The sequence below is a fragment of the Nycticebus coucang genome, chromosome X (genome assembly GCF_027406575.1).
Source record: "Nycticebus coucang isolate mNycCou1 chromosome X, mNycCou1.pri, whole genome shotgun sequence".
Taxonomy (NCBI): domain Eukaryota; kingdom Metazoa; phylum Chordata; class Mammalia; order Primates; family Lorisidae; genus Nycticebus; species Nycticebus coucang.
In genome coordinates, this window is record NC_069804.1 from 185111075 (window position 1) to 185124273 (window position 13199).

Genomic DNA, 13199 nt, shown 5'->3' on the forward strand with positions numbered 1-13199 from the left:
TCACGAGTTCGAGACTAGCCTGAGCAAAAACTGAGACCCCATCTGTACTAAAAATAGAAAAACTGAGGCAAGAGGATTGCTTGAGCCTGAGTTGGAAGTTTCTGTGAGCTACGACGCAACGGCACTCTACCCAGGGCGACAGCTTGAGAATCTGTCTCAAAAATAAAATAAAATAAAATAAAATTGCGGGGCGGTGCCTGTGGATCAAAGGAGTAGGGCACCGGCCCCATATGCCGGAGGTGGTGGGTTCAAACCCAGCCCCAGCCAAAAACTGCAGAAAAAAAAAATTTCCATTTGCTTCTTTTTCAAATCTGCCTGGACATGTAAATTTACTTATATCTTTGTTCTTCCTTCCTTTCTATTTGTATATTCTTTTGTCTCAGAGACTATCAAAGAGCTGAGAAGGGGCTGGGCACAGAGGGTGACCCCTGTAATCCTAGCACTTGGGGAAGCCAAGGCCGAGAGATTGCTTGAGCTCAGAAATTTGAGACCAGACTGGGCAACATAATGAGACCCCATCACTACAAAAGAAATTTTAAAACTAGCCAGGTATGGTGGGTGCCTGTAGTCCCAGCTATTCAGGAGGCTGAGGCAGGAGGATCACTTGAGCCCAGCAGTTTGAGGTTATGGTGAGCTATGATCATGATCTTGCCACTCCACTCCAGAGACTTGGGTCTACAAAGTTTTTTTTTTAAATACACACCTGAGCAGTACAAGTACCTTCACGTCACAAATTACTCTAACAATTTGTAACCTCCACGAGAACTATTCTCTGATCTCATGAGAATTCAAAGGTAATGTCAGTCACTGATAAGTTCATCCCCACCCCACCCCCAGCAAACATGAGAGGAGAACGCTGGCTCTCCGCATACCCCTCTCCCTTCTCATGTGGTGGCGCCAGGCCTGGGGATGCTCAGCCAGGCTCATACCGACGCCTTCCATGCACATCCACCCACCGTGGGGAACCTGGAGGGAGGGAAGAAGGGCCTGGGGGCAGTACCAGAGCTTAGCCGAGCAAAGGGTTATCAGGCCCAGGAGGCCAACGTCCTTGATCCACATACTGCCTCTGCTACTTGCCGGCTAGTGATTCTGAACAATGTCAAGCTTCCCTCAGCGTAACACTGGGAGCGGCTTCCAAAGGCTGCTGCGAGGGTGAGGCTGGACTGGATGGGTGCTACTGAGATGGGGAACAATGCCCAGCACGCTGCACACACTCACAGCAGGGCTGATACTACTGTTAGTGGGGCTCTTCCCACTGTCCATAGGGCTGCTCTGGCTCTTTGACCTACCTGCTAAATCTCGAGGATGGTGGCTGGCATAGTCAATGTGAGGTTGCTGGCCCATCTTCAGCTTTAGCTCTGGGAGTCCCGTGTGGGCATCCTGGGGTGAAGTGTCCCGTCTGGCGGGGTGGCATCCTGGCAGAAGGAGCACACTGGGGAGGCGAGGTGCTCTCTCAGCCAGGGGTTCGCGGAGAGGAGACAGGAACCTCCTGCCAGAGGCCCATGGGAAGGCAAGGCCTGCTCTCCAGTGCTCGGGGCACTGTCTGTAAAGCCAGGTGTAGTTTCCCACCTGTCACTCAGACCCAAGCTGAGATGGACTGCTTTTATGTCTCGGTGCGAAGGGTCAGGTTTCACCCCATCCTTCCTCTTCACCCCAGGGGCAGCACCTCAAGGACTCAGGATTTAGGAGGGGAGCTCAGCTCTACTCACTGAGCATCAGAAGGTACAAGGCCTCCCGTTCCGGAGGTCATCAAGACTCAAGCCTGCACAGCCAACACATAGCCCACTGCTCTTGGGTGGCCCCAGACCCAGCACCTCCTTACCCCTCTGTCTTTTCATCGGCCCCTTTCTTCTCCCAAGGGACCGCCCTCATTTACCTGTGGCCCAGGTACGCTTGAAATGATGGAACCTGGCTCAGTGCCGGTAGCTCAAGAGGCTAAGGCACCAGCCACATACACCAGAGCTGGCAAGTTCGAATCCAGCCCGGGCCTGCCAAACAACCATGACAACTACAACCAAAAAATAGCCGGGGGTGGTGCCTGTGGCTCAATGTGTAGGGCGCCGGCCACATATACCGAGGGTGGCAGGTTCGAACCTGCCACCAATGGCAACTGCAACCAAAATAGCTGGGAGTTGTGGCAGGCCCCTGTAGTGCCAGCAACTTGGGAGGCTGAGGCAAGAGAATCGCCTTAGCCCAAGAGCTGGAGGTTGCTGTGAGCTGTGACGCCACGGCACCCTACCGAGGGCAACAAAGTGAGACTCTGTCTCTAAAACAAAACAAAACAAAAAATAGCCGAGTTTTGTGGCGGGCGCCTGTATTCCCAGCTACTTGGGAGGCTGAGGCAAGAGAATCACTTAAGCCCAGGAGTTGGAGATTGCTGTGAGCTGTGATGCCACAGCACTCTACACAGGGTGACAGCTTGAGGCTCTGTCTCAAAAAAAAAAGAAAGAAAGAAAAAGAAATGATGCAACCCATACTTCCAAAGTGTTGTTTTTTTTTTGTTGTTTGTTTGTTTTTTTAGAGACAGTCTTCCTTTGTCACCCTCGGTAGAGTGCTGTGGCTTCACAGCTAACAGCAGCCTCCAGCTCTTGTGCTTAGGCGATTCTCTTGCCTCAGCCTCCCAAGTAGCTGGGAGTACAGGTGTCCGCCACAACGCCCGGCTATTTTTTGTCGTTGCAGTTTGGCTGGAGCCGGGTTGGAATCCGCCACTGTCGGTATGTGGGCCCGGCACCCTACTCACTGAGCACAGGCACTGCCCTGTTTTGTTTTTTTTTCTTTACTTCACTCTCCTTAGACACTGTCAAAAATTACCAGTGCCGACTGTATTTCAAGTCGTCATGGCGGGGTATTGGGAAAAGTTTTCTTTCTTTCTTTCTTTTTTTTTTTTTTTTTAATAATTTTTGTTCTATTTTTTTTGTTGTTGTTGTTGTTGTTGCAGTTTTTGGCCAGGGGCTGGGCTGGAACCCACCATCTCCGGTATATGGGGCTGGTGCCCTATTCCCTGAGCCACGGGCTCTGCCCCGGGAAAAGTTTTCAATTAGCAATAATCGTGCCTCGGATAAACCTCATTGGCTATGATACTGCCACTGCACAAAGCTAGTGTTTCTGTTTTTATTTTGAGACAGAGTCTGACCCTGTTGCACCCAGGGCTAGAGTGTGGGTGGTAGCCTAGCTCACAGCAACCTCACACTCCTGGGCTTGAGCAATCCCTCTGCCTCAGCCTCCCAAGCAACTAGGACTATAGGTGCCCGCCACCACCCCTGCCTATTTTCTTCTATTTTTAGTAGAGAGCGGGTCTTGCTCTTGCTCAGGCTGGCCCTGAACTCGTGAGCTCAAGTGATCCTCCCACCTCGGCCTCTCAGAGAGCTAGGATAACAGGCATGAGCCCAGCGCCTGGCCAACCCGAAGTCTTATAATTGCTCCTTTCCTTGCTTTCTTCCAAACTGGACCGGGGACCCCCCACATGCCAGAGGATAGGCATGGGTGTTCGTGTGACCTAGGCTCCTGACCACAGCTGGATTGTGCCAGTTTAGGTCCACCTGGAATTTGCATTGCACACTCAGAAATTGTGCCTGGAGTCTCCTCAATCTCTGAACTTTGCGTGCACTTTATGGTGGAGGGAGGATGTGGCAGAGGGCCAGGTCCCCCAGAAGGTGGCACAGGCTGTTTGCTGCATGAGGACACCCTCCTTAGGAGTGAGGGGAGTGCTGAAATCCCTCCTGTGTCCTCTCCACCTATCTGCCAAGAGGGTGTTAATTTGCACACAGGCCTGAGAGGGCTCACGGGGGCCCTGGAGCCCAGAGAGGCCCCCAGGAGTCTGGCAACCCTAGGTGGGGAGGAGAGGGAAACTGCCTGCCCTCTTTCCATCTGCTAGCTGGGCTCCCAGGGATGCCTCACGCCTCCCCTTCCTGACCTTCTGGTCTACCACTGCTGCCTTTGCCATCTCAGACTCCAGCATCTCTTATCTGTACCTGGGGGATGGCCCCTCCCTGGCCCACAGCACTGTGGGAGGAGCTGTTTGTCTAGGTCGCACCCATAGGAAAGAAAGTCCCGGAAGTAAGAGACCATGTCCCCCCCACCCCCAGCTCTACAGGAAGTGCTGCGGCTAGCCTGGGAAAGCTGATTCCTCCCACTGGATAAGTCCAGGGTTTTCTGGAACAAAGCAATGCCCAGAAAATGGGTTCTTCCAGCCTCGCTGCCAGAGTCCCAAGAAGGGAGGGATGTGGGTGTCTCATGGTCCCAGACTAGCTGATGGGAAGGTTCACTCAGAGAACAACATGCCCAACGTCTGAAATGTCACAATGAGAAAGCCAGCAGCAGATCTGCTAGGCATGACAAGATGCAAATGTTCACTGCAGGGACGAGTTGAGAGGCACATCCAGGGATGCATGGGCATTGAGTGTGAATATAGCAGCAACGATCATCGGGAGAGCCTGGCGTGTGAATTATGCTTTGGAGGTGGCCATAATTTTCTGTCCTGCAGAAAATAGGAACGCAGACTGTCATTAGCCACCGTCCTTGAAGCCAGCTGCCAAGACCCACAGACCCTGCAATCCCATGGCTCCTGCCACACTCAGAGGCCACCCGTAGTTTTCCTCCAAACCTTCTCTGCTGCAAGAGATGGCTCAGGATTCAGACTGCTCTGACACTCAGCTACCTGGAGACCCTGGCTCTCCTGAGGCAGGGGAAGGAAATGCTGGACAACCCCTTGAAGTGCTGGAAAGCCTCAAGGGTCTGCCCCAAACCTTCCTTCATACCACAGACACAATGGAAAGACTAAATGGTGAAACAGCTCAAGGAGAAATCACAACTGTGAAGATGACAAAGGATAACATAGAAAAGTGTTATGATGTGTGTGTTTGCAGGGGGCAGGGTCTTTGGGGGAGACAATTCCTCAGTGTCGGCTTAAAGTTTCAAGTGCATGGCTCGGCGCCTGTAGCTCAGTGGCTAGCGTGTCAGCCACATATATGGGAGCTGCTGGGTTCGAACCCAGCCTGGGCCTGCCAAACAACAATGACAACTAGGGCGGCGCCTGTGGCCCAGTCGGTAAGGCGCCGGCCCCATATGCTGAGGGTGGCGGGTTCAAACCCAGCCCCGGCTGAACTGCAACCAAAAAATAGCCGGGCGTTGTGGCGGGCACCTGTAGTCCCAGCTACTCGGGAGGCTGAGGCAAGAGAATCGCTTAAGCCTAGGAGTTGGAGGTTGTTGTGAGCTGTGTGATGCCATGGCACTCTACCGAGGGCCATAAAGTGAGACTCTGTCTCTACAAAAAAAAAAAAAAAACAATGACAACTACAACCAAAATACAGCTGGGTGTTGTGGCGGGCGCCTGTAGTCCCAGCTACTTGGGACGCTGAGGCAAGAGAATCGCTTAAGCCTAAGAGTTGGAGGTTGCTGTTGAGAGAGGATACCCGAGAAGGGTGAGGTCTAGGAGAACAGGTCTTCTCAAGGAGACCACAAGGATACAGCTGCAGGGTCCTCTCCACAGTGACTCAGCTCTTGGGAATTTGTAAGCTTCACTTCCTGGATCTTGGAAATTTCCACTTCTGTGAAATCCTGTAGTTCTGAGGGGACTGGAATAGCATCTCCCGCTTAACTCAAACTGGCCAATGAAAAAGGTACCTGTGGGTTGGAACCTTTTGACTGTAGATAAAAAGGGAAAGACCAAACCAGTCAGGGAGCACGGCCATTTTGAATTCTATGCCGTAAGCTCCCGACCAGTGAATAAAGCCCTTCCTCTTATAAACATGGTGTTTGGATGCTCTTTCTCTCTCCATTGGGCCTCGTCTTCCTGCTCCACTGTGAGTTGTGACGCCTCGGCACTCTACCCAGGGCGACAGCTTGAGACTCTGTCTTAAGAAAAAAAAAACCTTTCAAGTGCATAGTATGTTTGCCCCAGCAGTGGCACTGAGAGGTAATTATTACAGAGAGAGAGACGGACACGCGTTCAAGGCTATTGGGTGCAGCATTCACAGCAAAAACAAATGAACAGAATAACGATGGCATAAAAGCACAGCAAATGGGGGTTCATTATGCGGATGGTACTTCAGGGAACCCCATCAAATGCCAGGCAGCCAAGAGAAGAATGAGCTAGCTGGACGACTGGGTGCTGGTGTGCCAGGGTCTCCCAGATTTGTCCCCAGGTAAGAGAAAACCACAGCAAAAGCACATAGCACTTTTGGGTGCTAAAGCTGTGTGTATGGATCAGTGACTGCACAGATGGATCAAGGAGGGAAACAAAAGTGTTGCTTAAAATGTTGTTTCGTAGACTTTCCCCTTGACTTGCTTTAAGAACGTGCAGCCTGGTTGATGTCACCTGGCTCGGCGGCTCTGGAAGGCAGCTTGGCCATGTCTACTGACACTACACATCCACTCCCCTGGGACCCAACTTCATCCTAGGGCGCTGAAGTCCCAAGTGGGAACATGATCGCCAGCACCCCGCTGGCTTGTTTGTAGGAGCCTAAAACTGGAAACAACAAACTTATGTTTCAAAGGGAAACACTCAACACACAGTGCTGCCCTCCCCTCCAAATGCGGACTGAATGGAAACTCAGTGGTACAAAGGCGGAATTATGGGCCAGGCCACAGCTGGAAGCTCCGCCAGCATCTGGTGGACAGGAGCCCATCCAGAAGGCTGAGTGCTGCGAGCTTCCCTGTACCAGGACGACATCGCGGACACGGTTGCCACGGATGGGAAAGGGGGCTGAGTCTATAACAGGTCAACAGCAGAGTGCCCCGTCCCGCCCCCCACCCCCGGACAGAAGAGGGCTGTCTCCAGCCCGTGGTGATTGGGATAGGACAGGGACCCATGCAGGTGAGGCAAGTCCTGGAGATGTGGGTAGCCCGGTGCACACGAGTGCACGCGCCGAGGGCGACACCCAGTGCAGCTCTCAGTTGGTACCGGAGCTGCGTCCGGGCCCTAAGCCTGAACCCCTTCTGCGCCATGTGTCCGCGGTGGGGCACCTGCAGGCAGGGGCCCGGTGGCCACCTACACATTGCTTGGCAACCAGAAACTTCTGTGACTGTGACTATTGGAGAAAAATCAGTCCACACCCAACCCCGGCGCCCTAGCACTGAGTGCACACTGCCAGAAAGTCCATCGCAACTCGGCAGCAGTTCTCCAAAGCCTGCTTCAGGGAGACCCAGGATCTAACCCCCAAGCGCAACCGGGTGCATTTCAGCGGGTAAAGGACCGCCCTTAAGGCCAGGGGGCGGGGCTTCATCCTAACCAGCGAGACTATTGGTGGAGTCGGCGGAAAAGGCGGGGAGGAAGGCGCGGGGTGGTGCGCTTCCCTTGGGCACGCTGAGGCTACGTGAGGTGGGGCGCGGGTACGCGCGCGCGCGCGCGCGAGTAGAGGCAGAGGCTCCGGGGCGTGTCAGGGCAGGGGGCGAGTCGGTGGCGGAGGGCCCGCCCCACGCGCCTAGGGGCGGTTTTCCTGCGGTCAGAGCGCCTCGGCCGAGGTCTACGAGTCCCTCTTCCCCGAAGAGCGGGGTGTCTGCGCCTCCCCGTGGAATAGGCCTAGAAGGACGCCTTCACCGAGATGCGGGCCTGGGAGGGCCTGTCAGCTGCGTTGCTTCTTCCGCGCCCTGAAGGCCAGTCTGGCCTCTAGATGGGGATAGAACGATACTTTTGGGGTGATTTGGAGAAGGATGGAAGGAGGCTGGCGACCCCGTCGGGCTGGAGAACCATCTCGGTCGCTCTCTCGGGACACGCCCCGGTGCCGGCGTCCTGCCTCTCTTGCGCCTCCTCCCAGGAGCTTCCACCCTCCCAGGACGCTGCCACCGCCGCGGGACAGCCCCTCCTTCCCACTCCACTGTGTAGAAAGTGCCCCTGAGCGTGTCTGGGGGTTCGAGGGACGCACGGGCACCCTCACCCCCAGGGGACGATCCAGGGAGAGCTGGGCAGAGCTGTCCGGCGAGACCTGGGGGCAGGTGGCATCGTCAGAGGTGTCTCCAGGCTTCTGGAGGTGGGGCGCGGGTGCTTAACAGCCTTCCGCATGTCACTGGACAGGTGTGGCCTTCCCAGGAGGGCATCCTGTTCTCTGAGAGGATATGGGCCTGGGCACGGGCTGGGGCCCTTTCAGGAGGAGGTAGGTCAAGGGAGCCCCACAGAGAAAGCGGGTTGCTTCTCTGAAAGTGGCTGCAAGCAGGAGCCAATTCTCCTTCCATCACCCCCACTGGTTGTGGCCCAGAGTTTCTGGGGGAAGCCTGGTCTAGAACCCATGACCAGGCTGGACTTCATCTCCTAAGCCTGGTCTTCCTTCGCCAAGGCTGCCCCCAGAGTGTGGGTAACATGCAGGCCCCTCAGCGTAGGCTCCCCACCCACCGCAGACAACAACTGCCTTTGCTTTGCCCTGTTTGGTCTTTGTTCAGCTCCAGGATGAACTGTCATCTAGTTGGTGAGCAGCTCTGGGGACTGAGGGTCTCATCTCATTGTTGTGCCATTTGGATTGTCTCCAAAAGAATTGTATAGGGTGGAGAAGCACTTTGCCTCTTCAGTTTCCTCCCCCTTCTCTCCTGTTTGCTCTTCCATCTTGGGCTTTTCCCTGTCCCCATGTCCCAGTTCTCTGTATGTGAATGGTGTGAGCCCTGAGTCACATCTTGCTGCTGTTTTCCCCGTGTTATCACTTGCCTCCTGACTTTGTGGTTGTGTTTGGTGGGGTAGAGCACTTGAGTTTTCATGTCATCAAACTTCCCAGCCTCTGCCTACTGGCTTCTGGTTTGCTCCTGGCTCATGTAGAGTACTGGTCTTCTCCATCTACAGCTGCATGAGGACTCATCCCAAATCTACCTCCTTTACACGACAAGTCTTCTTCATCCCCCACCTCCCTGAGGAACAGGCTCTGGGAGAGGTGCTTCTCAGGAACTGTGGGTTCTAGCTCAAGGGTCTCTCCCAGGCCACAGGCTGGAAGTCACCAGGGTCCCCACCATCTGGTCTGAGCTGCTTTCTGTGACAGTGGGCAGGAGGCCTCAGTGTCCCCCATGGGGTCTCTCCGTTGGGCTGTTTAGGGCAGCACTTCCTCTGAGACACAGGCCAGAGACACCTTCCCCAAGACCAGGCTGAACCTCATCTCTCATCTCCCAATGCTGTACCCTCTATGGGTCTCACAGGTCAAGTGTGGAGTGGTGGCAGAGGGGAGGACAGGGGCAAAGGCAGAGGTTCCTGAAGAAGTCTTCAAGGGGCCCACTGGCAGGAGGACCTGGATGTGTCGCTGCACGTCCTGAGCAGATACACCTCCATTATGTGTCCTTGGTGTAACCTGGGGAGGCAGGCCACACCCATGGGGCCAACATTATAAACAGGAGCCTACGTTAGTAGGTGCAAAGAGCAGCTCCTACACTTTTTTTTTCTTGTCTTTTTTTCCTTTTTTCTTCTTTCTTCCTTTCCTTCTTTTCTTTTCTGAGACAGAGCCTAGCTCTGCCGCCCCAGTAGACTGCAGCGGCCTCCTGGTAGCTCACGGCAACCTCACATTCCTGGGCTCAAGCCTCCTGCCTCAGCCTCCCAAGTAGCTGGGACTCCAGGCACCCACCACAATGCCCAGCTAGTTTTTCAATTTTTAGTAGAGATGAGGTCTTGCTCTTGCTCAGGTAAGTGATCAAGTGATCACTTCAAGTGATCCTCCCGCCTGGCTCGGCCCCCCGAGTGCTGGGGTCATAAAGGGTTGCAAACTGAATCACAGGACCCGGAAGAGGGGAGAGTATGCACAGAGATCCCACCTGGCCCATGGGGTGTGCAGTTTATGCTCTTGGCCCTTGCACGGGGAGTCTTTGCCAGCCCTGCAGGGTTAGGCTCGGCTGGTTCTACAACCCTGCAAAGGGCAGGAGGACCTTTCTCATCCCCATCACTGCAGCCTGCTCAGCATCCTGTGAGCACCTGCTCATCTCTGCCTGAGGTGGGGGGGCACCTGTCTCTGAAGACAGGCCTCTCCTCCCTCTCCCATGCAGCAGGGAAGGGGAAGGGCCTGGTGTGGAGAGGTGTGTGTCATGTTGTCACAGTGTCCTTTTCTTCAATGACAGTGTTGGGTTGCCAGACACTGGGCCCTGATGGCCCAGGCTCGGGCAGTGCTGGCCTAGCTAGGTGTGGGAAGGGAGCTTTCTGCTCTGGACGAGGCCCTTTCTATCTTGTTTCCTTGGAGACGTGCCCCATCCTTCCTGGCTGGAACTTGGAGGTGACTTCCTGATGACGCTCATGGTGCCTCTGAATTTGTCACAGCAGTCCTGTGGGTGGTGAGTGCTTTTCCTGTTGGCTTGTGTCTCTGGGCAACACCGAGGCCCTTGGTGACAGCTCTGGGCACATTTTGAAGCCACCTTGTACCCCAGCAGAGCAGGTTGCCCGGCCTTCCATGGAGGAATGTGTTTGTGGCCTGTGAGGACATCCCCTGAGCCAGGGTGCTGGGCCAAGGGGTCCTGGGGCTCCTCAGGACACAATCCGGCCTGGTGCGCCCCCACACTCCTGGGCCTTGTGACCACTTGCTGCCTGCTCTGTCTCTCCCTCCTGTGACCCGGGAGAGCCAACTTCCCATCCTGTGGCCCTGGGGGGAGGAACAACGAGGAGGGCCCTGGCTTCCCCTGGCATGAGGGCTCGGGGAGCCTGGCAGGGGCTGGGTCTTCCCTTCTCCCAACTACACCGTGCCGTGACCAAGGCTCCTCGTGGCCTTTTCTTTTTTTGCAGTTTTTGGCCGGGGCTGGGTTTGAACCCGTCACCTCCAGCATATGGGGCCGGTATGAGCTACAGGCACCACCCTCCTCGTGGCCCTTTCTGCAGATGGGAACAGTCACCACAGCAGCCAGACCCTGTCCTGACCCATGCACCCACCTTGACTCAGCAGCCCACCAGCCTGGCCCACTGGCTCCATTGAGGTGTCCAGAGGGTCTTCTCCAGAGCACCCTGGCTGGAGCTCTAAATCCCCAGGCCCCCACCACCCACCAGTGGCCTGGACAGAACCCAGGAGCTTCCCAGGACAGAGTGGCTTCCCCTTGGCACCTGTACCCCGGGCCACCCAGGGCCTCGCTGGCTGTCTTCTGCTCCTGCCCCAGGTCAAGGTGGACCCGTTGCCTGTGGGGAGCGGGGTCTAGGTGGCAACTGGAGAATGGGCCCTGCTGTGGTGCTCTTTTTGCCTGGAATGCTATCTCCTGGGTGCCTCCCACAGACCCCAGATTGCCATCAGCTGGGGGTGGGGGTCCCCCTTGCTCTAGGGGATCTCTAGCCTGTGAGTGCCCCACCCTGGACACCATGTCAGGGTCAGACACACACTGGCTCTTGGGTAGGGGCCAGGTGGGGGTTGGGGAGAGCACTCGGCACCTCTGGGATTCCTCGGTGGGGCACAGCACCTGTTCAGAGAGATCCTGCCAAGGTCTAGTGCCCTCTGCCTGGTGCCTGCCCCCTGTAGGGCACGGGAGCCTGGTTGGGTACCTCCTGCCAGCCAGGCGGTATTGCCCAGTCCTCGGCTGTGTCTGGACTCTCTGTCCATGTGTCCAGAGAACTTGGCTCCTCCTTTGATGTTTGTGGCACTCTCACCCTCACAGGGATGTCGGGGGCGGGGGGGGGCGCTTTGTGTGAGTGTATTCCTGAGTTGGGGGTGGGTGGCAGTGGCGACGTTCCCACAGTTGCTTATTCCTATCCTCCTCAGCCACAGGTGGGGGCGGTGCTCTCTCTATTCCCAGCCTGTTCCTGTTCTCTGGGCGGGTCCCCTAGGCTTCCCCCTCAGATTCCAGCTGCACCCAGAGAAGCCCGGAGCCCCGGAGTGGAACCCTGGCCTCTCTGTGCTGGGGGCCCCATGGGAAACCCAAGGGACTCCTGGCCAATGTTCTGATCGGTATACAAGTGCTAGGCCTCCCTTGCTGCAGGGGGGTGGGAGCACCATTCTGAGGCCCATTCGTTGCTTTCCTTTCCTCTCCCAGGTCCCCCCCACCCCGACCAGTATCCTTGGGGAACAGGGGACTGGGTTGTGGGAGGGCAAGCTTGGGTGCAGAGGTGTGGCTGGTGGAGTAGGGCAGCTGGGCCATCTATCTGCCCTGCCCTCCCTAGACTCAGTCCAGACGGAAACTGCAGGTTCAGGGGCTGTGCTCATTTGGTGGCAACCTCCCCTCCCCTCCACTCCTTGGTCTGGGCAGGCGAGATGGGGCCAGGCTGGGAAGTGTGTGGCCAGGAATTGTCTTCTGCTCCGAGCACCTGTTGGCCAGCAGGGCTCAGGCCTAGAGCCTGGTGGGGCTTCACCATCACCCCCTCCGGCTATGGGCCCAGTGGCCAGGCTGCAATACCCTGTGTGACAGCCTGCCTGAGGGGGCTGAGCCCATGCACCCTCCATCTCCCCCAGTAGCCTGGTGTGTTCACTGGGCTTGCCTCAGTGTGGTTGGGTCACCAGGTCATCTGCCCCCGGCAGGGTTGGGGTCTCCAGTGTTCCTTCTGTCCCCCATCTGCCTTGGGAAGCCCTAGTTTCTCTCCCTCCTGCCTGACTGGCTTCCAGCTCACTGCCTGGTCTGGCCTGTGACCTCTCACTAGGGCTGTCCCCAGGGCCTGTTCCCCCTAGTTGGGTGTCTTCTGCCCTTGCCACCCCACGTGTGTCCCTGACACTGGCATGATATGGAGGGGAGGGGATGGGCCCTCCTGGCTAGCCCAGCTCAGCCCAGGGGCCATTCTCCCTGGGGGCTCTGCCTGGAGGGTGCTCGGGAGAGGAGGTGGCTCCTCGGTGGAGTTGGGACAGGGAAGGGGGCGCTAGGCTCTGGGTGACTCAAGGCGAGAGGCGGTTACTCCAAGGGTACAGAGTCCTGGGTACCCTCTTAGCTGGCGCAGTGGCCTGAGGGGGCACCCCCTGGCCTCACCAGTGGCACTGGGCCTGGCTCTGCTGCCCCCACTCCTCTCCACCTAGGTAGCTATCAGAGGCTTCCAGTGTATGCCTGTCTCTCTCCAGCAGTAGAGGGACTAGGGGGTGGGGGTTGACTTGGGTGGTCTCTTTGTGACTGGAGCAGGATAGCTGCCAACTGAGAGGGAGAGGGGTGGGGATGCAGCCCTCAAGAGTCAGCCTGGTCCTCTCCTTTTCCTTCCCCCCTTGTGCCTGTCCAGGGGCCCTGTGTTAAAGCTGACTCCATGGGCTTTCCCAGTAGGGCCATTGCCAGATTTCGGGTGCTGAGGATCTGGCCTGAAAGCTGAGTTTTGGCCCAGAGAGCCTTGGTTCCTGGCCCTCTGCAGGTTTCTGGGC

At 56.5% G+C, this 13199-nt stretch overlaps 1 pseudogene; it reads right to left on the reverse strand.

Annotated features, from left to right (window-relative positions):
* Positions 1-3020: 3020 nt before the first annotated feature.
* On the reverse strand, positions 3021-3098 carry LOC128578594 (uncharacterized; annotated as a pseudogene).
* Positions 3099-13199: the final 10101 nt, after the last annotated feature.